Source organism: Callospermophilus lateralis, unplaced genomic scaffold (assembly GCF_048772815.1).
Source record: "Callospermophilus lateralis isolate mCalLat2 unplaced genomic scaffold, mCalLat2.hap1 Scaffold_1105, whole genome shotgun sequence".
Lineage (NCBI taxonomy): Eukaryota > Metazoa > Chordata > Mammalia > Rodentia > Sciuridae > Callospermophilus > Callospermophilus lateralis.
The window spans coordinates 171,120-184,508 of NW_027511298.1; positions in this window are offsets into that span (position 1 = coordinate 171,120).

Consider the following 13,389-nt stretch of genomic DNA (forward strand, 5'->3'; position numbering starts at 1 on the left):
AGGAGATACTTTTACAACACACAGGTTTGAAGAACCCATAATTGAGTGTCAGGTAAGTGCCTGAGGCAATAACACTTGGCGTGGATGCTTTCTTTTCTAGAGGTAGGGATGAACAGAGACTTGAGGAGTGAGGCCATCAGCCAGAGGCAGAGAATGGTGAAAATGTGAAAGGCTATAGCATGACATAGAGACAAGAGTTAAGGGGGACGGTATATGTCTGACGATACAGGAATTGGTGAAAACTGCCAGAAGATCATGCAGGTAGAAACGGGCTAAACATACAGTTAGGAAGAATTTGCATTAGGAAAGATGCCTCAAAATGTTGAGATGGTTCGACAGACACATAGCAAACACTTTCATCTAGGCCATGAATCCATATATAGCTGGAAGTATCTCAAATCTGTGGGCACATGAGCTTGAAGGGCATGATCAAGAATGGAGATGAATAAAGAGAATGCAAAAGTGCACTATGGGGTTGATGCAGGACTGAATGAAGGAATGTCTTCAAAAGGATCTGGGTTCTGTTTTTACCATACAGAGGTAAGAGACAAACAACAAGTCAAAGAATAATGAGCAAAGACTCCATTGGGATGTGGAAGAATTTATGGATTGATTACTCTGAGATAAAATTTCAGGAAAGAGTGTTCACCAGCAAACGTTCACTTTAGAAGCAAGGGATAAACTAAAGTATATATGATCATACATTTTATTATTTCCTCCCTCAAACTGACCACAAGAGTTGTCAAAGTCAGTACCTAAGTAGCATAAAAGCAAGTTTGATCCAGTTGGTTGATACACTAGATGTCAGGGTAGAGTGCACATTGTCTTTTAAATTAGATTTTCCTGTATTTCACAGACCGGCCTTGATATCTTGGCTTCAAGAAAAATACAAGTCCTCATAATCTCAGGATTCTGGATTTCAATCCTGCTCCCCTGGACCTATTTTTTGAAATTGGGGAGGGAAGAAAAATCAGCCTCACAATCCAAATGACAAGTGTCATGACTCCGATTTGGAAAGTTTGATTGCAGAAACACCTATGATATTGGTTATTTTAAAACATCTTGTCCTCATAGATTTACAGAAATATTTTGAAATGTGCATGCATCACCAACACAGACCTGATGGAGCAAATCCTCCCAACACACGGCACAAATGGATATATCAGGAGTGAAAAGTCTGCTATCATTTGCAAGGTTTAATCATAGGTGGTTTTATAGAAGTTGTACTGCAAAAGTTACCTGATTTCTGTTTTACTTCTCGCTTCCACCATTTTTGTTTTTTGAGAGGTGTATCTTTGCTTTTAATGGTAGGCTTGATGTGCTTGAAGACAAGATAATACGTGAATATTTTAAAGTGCATACAGCATGCATTTAAAAATATAACATAAATATAGAAGATGATTTACCTTGTATAAAGCATGTACGTCTTTAGATACTGAAAAGGAAATGAAATACATAATCTATAAAACCTGAATATAAAAAACCCCACACACTTGTATTCCTACTAAGTGAGTACAGAGCTCAGTTCACGTGATAACTATTTTTGTTAGCATTGATAAAGATTACATTAGCTTTGGAATTTTAAGTTTGGGTATTTTTGTTGATCACAAGACTGAAATGTTCTAAATGAATATTGACAATATATCTTTAGAAAATAAGTCTTGCAGTTAAGTTTCAAATGGTGAGATCACCATTGTGATCATTATGAATACTTCAGCAAGGGTACATATACAAATGTGAAGATGCAGCATGCTGGAGACCACAGAGATCTGTATTCAGAGAAGGAAAGAGGAATCCAGAGAATTTCAATGTCAAAGCTGAAGTAGTCAGATGGCAGCATATAAGTCAAGTGACCTAAGAATTGTTTAATCCATTTTATTATACCTAAGTATCCTCTACCTCAAGATCCAGGACAAGGTGTATTTTATTATTTATCAGGTTTTTTTTTTTTGCCTGAACTAATTGGATCAGATATATGCATTTAGAATAACAGCTAATATGAACATGATTGTTTTATCATACCCATCTGGGACCGTGGCACATCTTCTAATCCTGCTTCCTCTGTTTTAGTGGATGTCATGTTACCCTTTTCACCCTTGTATGAAGATACAGGTCCTGCATCTTAAAAAATATGAGAAAGCATAAAGAATTTAGATATGGTCATCCACAGCAATCTGTGATCCGAAAGCACGCAGAATTGACAGGACTCAAGAGACTGTCATATAAACACATTAGTAACAGTCTTAGTATTAGAGGAATAAATTCCATAAGGAATTCTAGTTTAAAAATGGGTCTGCCATAACACATACAGTCATGATTTCACACATTTTTTTGAGTGTGCTGGCCGATCCGAAAATTAGTTATCAGAATTTAGCACAGGAGTGGAATGTATTCCTGTAGCACAAAGGGACATGGTTTCATTCCAAAGAACCAAAATCATCATCATCATCATCATCATCGTCATCATCATCAACAATAAAACTATCTTTGAAAAAAACAAATTTTCAAAAACACTTGGTCACTGATTTAAATCACTCTTAGGATGCCACACACATGGTGGGGCCTGGTGGGTGTGCAGGACAGATTTGTACAGCAGGTTGCCCTGATTCTTCCAGTCCCTACTTGTTTCAATCATCTGGGGACCAGGAATCGTCCCACTTTTGGTTTGAAGGCAGGCACACTGAAAAATGCTGAATTGCATTTTCTCATTTTCCCCTCCAAAATTTCCTTGCTACCTTCTTTATTTTCTTCCTCATTTTGCCTCTCTCCAGCTTTGGACCTGGAAACTTAAAAATGCTTTTCATATTTTGAAAATGCTGCTCTTTCTTCCCCTCTTATGTAACTGAGAGTCCTTCCTTCCACTGAGTCCAACTGCTACCTCTTCCTTCATTGACTCCCTGTAATTAATGCCTGTCTCAGTGTTCATATCCTCTTCTTCTCTTTCATTTCTATTTTACTTTGATTGAAGTATGTCTCAAAATGCAACTCATAATTCAGATGTTTTTAGCAATATCCCCAGTTTAACCTGTCACAGAAACCTAATATAATATGACTCCTTATATTTCTTTTTCCTTACTAGATAATACATACACTCTTGGAACAATTACAATATTTTAGTGCTCTTGCTTTAAAGCAATATGCTCACCAATGTCTTTTGCATTTTTTGTCATTCTTACCTTCTCCATGTTCATTTGTTCTATTCTTTGCTTGTGTATAGGACTCAACAGATATACTGGAAGCACAATCTTCTGTAGGTTGCTTACAGACACTCTGGGGAAAGTAATACCAATAATAAGTTGCATGAAGTTTTCATCATCACATATTACTTATCACCATATATATATTTGTGAAATCATCAGAATTAGAAATTACATGAGTGCATTTTGAACAAGAATATATTGTACAAGTTTCACTGTCCTAGGCAGTTCAGGTTAACTGAGCTCATATATCATTCTAGCTACTGTTTGGATAAAGCCAAGATGAGGGACATAGGAACTGTGTTCCCTCAGAATATACACACTGACAAGCATATACCCCAAACAACTAGCATCAGTATATAATCAGTCAACTTTGCACTGCCCAGCAGTTCTAAAAATGCTTTGAATGACTTTTCAGAATGGCACTTGGTGTTCCATAGCATTTTAAATTTGAGTGGCCAATTTTTTATTCTGAAAGAATGATATTTCTTAAGATGAGATTTTCAATTCTGTCATCTTGTGTAGGCATGATAAACTGCTGTAATTGCTTCATTTATTCATCAGAGACTTCAAACACTTGATGCATTTCAGCAAAATATTTACCAAATCAAAACTTATTTTAAAAAAGTAAAATATAGTGAGGAAATGTGTCTGTATGTAACATGAACATAAAGCACACACACTTGGGTAAAGTATGCAACACTTTCATTGGAGAAGAAACTAAGAGGTATTTCAAAAGAGAAAGGTAACTCCCATTTGTGAAATGCTGATGATTTGCAGAGGTGGGAGTCATTTGAACTGGTGCATTGCTGCTTGAAGTAAAAGACAGGCTGTGGGAAATCACAGGAGTGACACAATGGAGAGCCTGTGACCAGATGAAACCAGAAATATGAGATACTTAAAGAGGAAATGCATTCGTGGAAGAAATTGTATAAAGCCGGAGTAGGGAAAACTAGCTTGCTCTGAGAGAGGAATATGCTGACTGGTGAGCTGAGGAGAATCTCACCCATCCAATTAGGAAATGGAGAAAAGAAAGAGATAGATGTTCTCAGAACCACAAACACAAGTTCATTATCAATACATAAAATACATCTAGCATTCAGGGAAGTACCCTCCCAAACTCCATTGATATTTCAGCTCATGCCATCCAAAGAGACATTCTTCAAGACTTTAAACAATAAGTGCTGGAGACGATGTGGGTAAAAATGTACAACCATACACTGTGGGACTGAAAATCAGGACTTCCCATCTGAAAAGCAGTATGGAGAGTCATCAGAAGATCAGGAATATGAACATCCTGTGCCCAGGGTTCCCAATCCTTGTTCTTATACCCAATTGACAATGATTCTGTGTACACATGAGACACGGGAACTTCAAGGTTTACAGTGGTTTCTATCACAATTAGAAAGATATGAATTGAGCCCAGATGCACCTTAAAACAAAAATGGATAAATAAACACCTAGAAACGTGGCACTGAATTTGAGCAAACTAGTTTTTCATGATGCACCATCATGTCAAAATGATTCCTCATATAGCATATAAAAGCACTGCCCTAAAAATTTCTAAAATATAAAACCTGAAACAACAAAATCCCTTAAGTTTCTACAAGGATGATATTTTAAAGCAAACAATTAGGAAACTTATTATTTTAAGGCAAAATTGAACTTTTTCAGCAAAGGAAAGACTTCATTTTCCCCGCAATGTCAAGGAATATTTGATGTAATCCAAACCTACCAGGCAGAATCTGAGCAGGTGTTTAGGAGCCTCTCCACTCCTTTTACTTTATCGCAACTTTGTTCCTGGGATATCCGAAAAATTTTACCCAGTTTTTTCCTAACACTTCAAAGACTGAACTCGGCATAAAAAATGTGGTTTGGAGGTACCCATAACCGTATTCAAGGTGGGAGCAGGAGAGAAACCCAGACATAGAGCTGCCCAGAGAGCTGGCATCTGGAGTCTTTGTTAAGAATAGTAGTTCATGGCACTCTCATGCATCATGGTGCTTGCAGCTCTGTGACAGCAAGGGCCAAGGATAAATCTGATAGACAAAAGGGCAGCCTGCAGTACCATAAACATGAAATGAATGCTAGGCATCATGGTCAACCCACTCTACTGAGAATAATTTAGAATATTTACACCCCTATTAACATTACACAGGCAGTCAAAGGCACCCTCTTAAGTATTACAATATTGCCCTGAGTACATGGGCTCTCAGTGGTGTCTCATCAGGAAACACTGCATCCCTTACACCTCCATGATTCAGTAGCCAGGTATCCTCCCACAATTTTAGTTGGTTACTCGTATGGGCTCAGAATTGTGAGTAACACGCATGTGCTAACAGCTCTCATCAGGAAGAGGTGTGTTGCTGCTGTGGACATTCTGTAGAGTAGAGGTTCACAGCGATACTGTCTCTTTCAAACTGGTGCTTTGGGAATAATGAACGTGAGCAAGAACTGCTAGTTGAGAATTCAAGGGACAGAAGATCCCATGAGTCCTGGGGCAGAATCAGGTAGAATGGTATTTTCACTGAGTTCTCAGAAGAAGTCACAGATTCTGAAACCAGACCATGTCTCCCATGCTTCAAGAGATTATAGGAAAAGGCCTCAGTGACTTGGAATCATGCACAGTACAAGACCACTGAGTTGGGGTGGGGATGTGGCTCAAGCGGTGTGCACTCGTCTGGAATGCATGCGGTCCCGGTTCGATCCTAAGCACCACATACACACAAAGATGTTGTGTCCACTGAAAACTAACAAATAAATATTAAAAAATTCTCCCTCTCTTTCTCTCTCTCTCTCTCTCTCTCTCTCTTTCTCTCTGTGTGTGTGTGTGTGTCTCTCTCTCTCTCTCTCTCTCTCTCTCTCTCTCTCTCTTTAAAAAAAAAGACCACTGAGAACGGAATTCCATAATTGGGGTCTGCATTACAGATTAGTCCCCAGCCTTCATGGATCACTGGGTTTATCAGGCAATTTCTATATCCATAGACCCATGTCTCTGAGTACAAAATCAAATACTGAGAGTAATTTGCTTTGTAACTTTCAAAGTTCCCTCAGCATTATCTGAGAGGTGTTGGGGAGCAAGGAGCAGAGGAGATCCACTTGATCACACCAATGTCAGGGAAGGCCTTTTTGAGCTAGAGCAGATAAAGAAACTGATGGACAATATTTGCATCCTCCAAACCATAAAAAGCTTTAGCTTTCCAAAATTAGGAATCCTGGACAGAAGTGTCTCCATTTCAGTTATATTAGTTTAAGGGAATTGTGAAGATTTTCATGATGTTATTTGTGCCATTTTTTTCACAATATATATGATTTTCTAAGATTTTTTGTTCAGTTTTCATTTTGTTTCCTTTATTACATTTTTATTCTTATTTTATATTCTTTTCTATTCTCATTAATATTGAATTTCATCCTCATTTCCTCTTCAATCTCTGCTTACTATCACCACTTTCATTATCTGCTCTTTTTAAAATTCATCATGATAATTTTATTGTCACTAATGACTTTTTTCTAGTCTTACGAGTATTATTATTTCCTATGAACTTCGATTAATTATTAAGTATTATAGAAACCACATTAAATATACAGTTTATTTATATGCATGTTTTGCTTTAAGCTATGATTGTTCCTAGAGGGTTATCTTTCTCCTTGATGAGATACTGGTGAGTAAATATTGTATGTTACATATGCTCATTTGGGAATTTGATTCTGAACATGATGGCCTGACCCAAACACATCCCAAAGACAAATCTGTACACTAAAAGGACACATACATAACAGTTGAACTGAAATGCTTGCAAATTCTGCTCCTAAACTATAGGGCATTAAGATACCACAAAATTTTTGCAAGTTCCCAGGAACTGCATCCAAGTTCTTTTGACTAATGTCCACTTCAGAGGTGGAATAAAAATGTTTAGTAATTTTCTTGATTTCTTGCATGAAAAGTAAAGGAACTAAAAGTTTTTGTTCGGACTCTAACAGGATTGACGGATACACCCTGAAAGGTCCTGATTCTATAACAGGCTGTTTGGTTTCTCCTTTAAGTCTATTTCCTGCCTCAGCCTACATACTGGAGTGTGTAGGGAGATTGGAGTCTTTAATACCAGCATGGATTACTGGTAATGGGAAACTAAAATTTTGAGCCTTTGGGAATGATGATCTTTAACATGAATGTGTTCACTGGCCATTTCAATTATATACTCTCCAACTTTCAACTGGATCTTTCCGAGTCTTAGATTTAATCCTCATTATGTGAGGAGTTCACACAGAAGAAAATTGAAACAATACTCAAAAAATCTCCTCACATTACTAGATGAAGGTTACTTTTAAGCTTCTGCTTACATGATTTCTAAAGCTATTTTCATGTTCATGTTGTGTTACATTTTTAGACTTAAATATTAAATTGTGATCTTGATATCTAAGTATGTATTGTGTGATGTCATTTTGTTTGGCATAATTTCCTTCCCATCAAAGAAGAGAAATAGACCATGAATTTAAATTGACAAATTTACTTACCTGTCCATGGCTTTTTTCCATGCCATCAACCCTCTCCTTCAATTCTTCTGATGACATATGGGAATGTGAATCTGGGGATAAATGCATAGATGTACTTAATTAAACTACTTAAAAAAGTTAGACTGAGTGAAAATCTAGCCAACTAAAAACATAATTGTAATAATCATACAATTTGATTTTCACAATGATACGTTTTAGTTAAGTTTAATTTTAGGTGAATGTTTATGCTTTTGGAAATTCCTGGATTCTTGTGTGAGCTTGTTGGCTGTACCCAGAGCCGTGTGTATCCTTGGCAAGAACCCAAGTACTTACTTCGAATAAAAGGCCTTCATTTGTATTTATTTATTTATTTATTTATTTGAAGACAGAGTGAATATTCCCTGGCTCACTGGGAACCTGACATCAGCCTGCCTCAGTCTCTAACTAAGCTGAAATTACAGATGAATCCCAGGGTGTATTGAGAGATTTAGCAGGGGTTTTTACTAATCTAATGCTTCAACAAAACAAGAGTTCACCATATTCATTGCACATGATATCTCAAAGATTCAACCACTCAAAGAAAAATGATATTTTGCAGAAAAAAATGCTAAAATTACAATGGGAAGAAGAAACTTCACACTGTTTACTATGTCTTTTTCCTAATACTAATTTTTAATGAACCACTGCATGTAACTTTGGTGTCAACAAAAAAGCATGTGTATATATAATCACTGTGATATTTTTGACAGTGAACCACACATTCCGTTCCTCTCCTTTTGCTGCATTTCTTCTGTTAGGATTCACTCTGTTTTTGGAAGCATTACTCATGGGGCCTATTATTCCTGACATAAACTGTTTTCGCTTCTCTGGTGTTAGCTACCTCAGACCATGACCCACTATTATACTGAGTAATAATCAGTTGGCCTGTAAGTTATTCGTTCTCTGTCTACTTCACTAGTTCCTGGACTTCAGGAGATACTTTTACAACACACAGGTTTGAAGACCCCATAATTGAGTGTCAGGTAAGTGCCTGAGGCAATAACACTTGGCGTGGATGCTTTCTTTTCTAGAGGTAGGGATGAACAGAGACTTGAGGAGTGAGGCCATCAGCCAGAGGCAGAGAATGGTGAAAATGTGAAAGGCTATAGCATGACATAGAGACAAGAGTTAAGGGGGACGGTATATGTCTGACGATACAGGAATTGGTGAAAACTGCCAGAAGATCATGCAGGTAGAAACGGGCTAAACATACAGTTAGGAAGAATTTGCATTAGGAAAGATGCCTCAAAATGTTGAGATGGTTCGACAGACACATAGCAAACACTTTCATCTAGGCCATGAATCCATATATAGCTGGAAGTATCTCAAATCTGTGGGCACATGAGCTTGAAGGGCATGATCAAGAATGGAGATGAATAAAGAGAATGCAAAAGTGCACTATGGGGTTGATGCAGGACTGAATGAAGGAATGTCTTCAAAAGGATCTGGGTTCTGTTTTTACCATACAGAGGTAAGAGACAAACAACAAGTCAAAGAATAATGAGCAAAGACTCCATTGGGATGTGGAAGAATTTATGGATTGATTACTCTGAGATAAAATTTCAGGAAAGAGTGTTCACCAGCAAACGTTCACTTTAGAAGCAAGGGATAAACTAAAGTATATATGATCATACATTTTATTATTTCCTCCCTCAAACTGACCACAAGAGTTGTCAAAGTCAGTACCTAAGTAGCATAAAAGCAAGTTTGATCCAGTTGGTTGATACACTAGATGTCAGGGTAGAGTGCACATTGTCTTTTAAATTAGATTTTCCTGTATTTCACAGACCGGCCTTGATATCTTGGCTTCAAGAAAAATACAAGTCCTCATAATCTCAGGATTCTGGATTTCAATCCTGCTCCCCTGGACCTATTTTTTGAAATTGGGGAGGGAAGAAAAATCAGCCTCACAATCCAAATGACAAGTGTCATGACTCCGATTTGGAAAGTTTGATTGCAGAAACACCTATGATATTGGTTATTTTAAAACATCTTGTCCTCATAGATTTACAGAAATATTTTGAAATGTGCATGCATCACCAACACAGACCTGATGGAGCAAATCCTCCCAACACACGGCACAAATGGATATATCAGGAGTGAAAAGTCTGCTATCATTTGCAAGGTTTAATCATAGGTGGTTTTATAGAAGTTGTACTGCAAAAGTTACCTGATTTCTGTTTTACTTCTCGCTTCCACCATTTTTGTTTTTTGAGAGGTGTATCTTTGCTTTTAATGGTAGGCTTGATGTGCTTGAAGACAAGATAATACGTGAATATTTTAAAGTGCATACAGCATGCATTTAAAAATATAACATAAATATAGAAGATGATTTACCTTGTATAAAGCATGTACGTCTTTAGATACTGAAAAGGAAATGAAATACATAATCTATAAAACCTGAATATAAAAAACCCCACACACTTGTATTCCTACTAAGTGAGTACAGAGCTCAGTTCACGTGATAACTATTTTTGTTAGCATTGATAAAGATTACATTAGCTTTGGAATTTTAAGTTTGGGTATTTTTGTTGATCACAAGACTGGAATGTTCTAAATGAATATTGACAATATATCTTTAGAAAATAAGTCTTGCAGTTAAGTTTCAAATGGTGAGATCACCATTGTGATCATTATGAATACTTCAGCAAGGGTACATATACAAATGTGAAGATGCAGCATGCTGGAGACCACAGAGATCTGTATTCAGAGAAGGAAAGAGGAATCCAGAGAATTTCAATGTCAAAGCTGAAGTAGTCAGATGGCAGCATATAAGTCAAGTGACCTAAGAATTGTTTAATCCATTTTATTATACCTAAGTATCCTCTACCTCAAGATCCAGGACAAGGTGTATTTTATTATTTATCAGGTTTTTTTTTTTTGCCTGAACTAATTGGATCAGATATATGCATTTAGAATAACAGCTAATATGAACATGATTGTTTTATCATACCCATCTGGGACCGTGGCACATCTTCTAATCCTGCTTCCTCTGTTTTAGTGGATGTCATGTTACCCTTTTCACCCTTGTATGAAGATACAGGTCCTGCATCTTAAAAAATATGAGAAAGCATAAAGAATTTAGATATGGTCATCCACAGCAATCTGTGATCCGAAAGCACGCAGAATTGACAGGACTCAAGAGACTGTCATATAAACACATTAGTAACAGTCTTAGTATTAGAGGAATAAATTCCATAAGGAATTCTAGTTTAAAAATGGGTCTGCCATAACACATACAGTCATGATTTCACACATTTTTTTGAGTGTGCTGGCCGATCCGAAAATTAGTTATCAGAATTTAGCACAGGAGTGGAATGTATTCCTGTAGCACAAAGGGACATGGTTTCATTCCAAAGAACCAAAATCATCATCATCATCATCATCATCGTCATCATCATCAACAATAAAACTATCTTTGAAAAAAACAAATTTTCAAAAACACTTGGTCACTGATTTAAATCACTCTTAGGATGCCACACACATGGTGGGGCCTGGTGGGTGTGCAGGACAGATTTGTACAGCAGGTTGCCCTGATTCTTCCAGTCCCTACTTGTTTCAATCATCTGGGGACCAGGAATCGTCCCACTTTTGGTTTGAAGGCAGGCACACTGAAAAATGCTGAATTGCATTTTCTCATTTTCCCCTCCAAAATTTCCTTGCTACCTTCTTTATTTTCTTCCTCATTTTGCCTCTCTCCAGCTTTGGACCTGGAAACTTAAAAATGCTTTTCATATTTTGAAAATGCTGCTCTTTCTTCCCCTCTTATGTAACTGAGAGTCCTTCCTTCCACTGAGTCCAACTGCTACCTCTTCCTTCATTGACTCCCTGTAATTAATGCCTGTCTCAGTGTTCATATCCTCTTCTTCTCTTTCATTTCTATTTTACTTTGATTGAAGTATGTCTCAAAATGCAACTCATAATTCAGATGTTTTTAGCAATATCCCCAGTTTAACCTGTCACAGAAACCTAATATAATATGACTCCTTATATTTCTTTTTCCTTACTAGATAATACATACACTCTTGGAACAATTACAATATTTTAGTGCTCTTGCTTTAAAGCAATATGCTCACCAATGTCTTTTGCATTTTTTGTCATTCTTACCTTCTCCATGTTCATTTGTTCTATTCTTTGCTTGTGTATAGGACTCAACAGATATACTGGAAGCACAATCTTCTGTAGGTTGCTTACAGACACTCTGGGGAAAGTAATACCAATAATAAGTTGCATGAAGTTTTCATCATCACATATTACTTATCACCATATATATATTTGTGAAATCATCAGAATTAGAAATTACATGAGTGCATTTTGAACAAGAATATATTGTACAAGTTTCACTGTCCTAGGCAGTTCAGGTTAACTGAGCTCATATATCATTCTAGCTACTGTTTGGATAAAGCCAAGATGAGGGACATAGGAACTGTGTTCCCTCAGAATATACACACTGACAAGCATATACCCCAAACAACTAGCATCAGTATATAATCAGTCAACTTTGCACTGCCCAGCAGTTCTAAAAATGCTTTGAATGACTTTTCAGAATGGCACTTGGTGTTCCATAGCATTTTAAATTTGAGTGGCCAATTTTTTATTCTGAAAGAATGATATTTCTTAAGATGATATTTTCAATTCTGTCATCTTGTGTAGGCATGATAAACTGCTGTAATTGCTTCATTTATTCATCAGAGACTTCAAACACTTGATGCATTTCAGCAAAATATTTACCAAATCAAAACTTATTTTAAAGAAGTAAAATATAGTGAGGAAATGTGTCTGTATGTAACATGAACATAAAGCACACACACTTGGGTAAAGTATGCAACACTTTCATTGGAGAAGAAACTAAGAGGTATTTCAAAAGAGAAAGGTAACTCCCATTTGTGAAATGCTGATGATTTGCAGAGGTGGGAGTCATTTGAACTGGTGCATTGCTGCTTGAAGTAAAAGACAGGCTGTGGGAAATCACAGGAGTGACACAATGGAGAGCCTGTGACCAGATGAAACCAGAAATATGAGATACTTAAAGAGGAAATGCATTCGTGGAAGAAATTGTATAAAGCCGGAGTAGGGAAAACTAGCTTGCTCTGAGAGAGGAATATGCTGACTGGTGAGCTGAGGAGAATCTCACCCATCCAATTAGGAAATGGAGAAAAGAAAGAGATAGATGTTCTCAGAACCACAAACACAAGTTCATTATCAATACATAAAATACATCTAGCATTCAGGGAAGTACCCTCCCAAACTCCATTGATATTTCAGCTCATGCCATCCAAAGAGACATTTTTCAAGACTTTAAACAATAAGTGCTGGAGACGATGTAGGTAAAAATGTACAACCATACACTGTGGGACTGAAAATCAGGACTTCCCATCTGAAAAGCAGTATGGAGAGTCATCAGAAGATCAGGAATATGAACATCCTGTGCCCAGGGTTCCCAATCCTTGTTCTTATACCCAATTGACAATGATTCTGTGTACACATGAGACACGGGAACTTCAAGGTTTACAGTGGTTTCTATCACAATTAGAAAGATATGAATTGAGCCCAGATGCACCTTAAAACAAAAATGGATAAATAAACACCTAGAAACGTGGCACTGAATTTGAGCAAACTAGTTTTTCATGATGCACCATCATGTCAAAATGATTCCTCA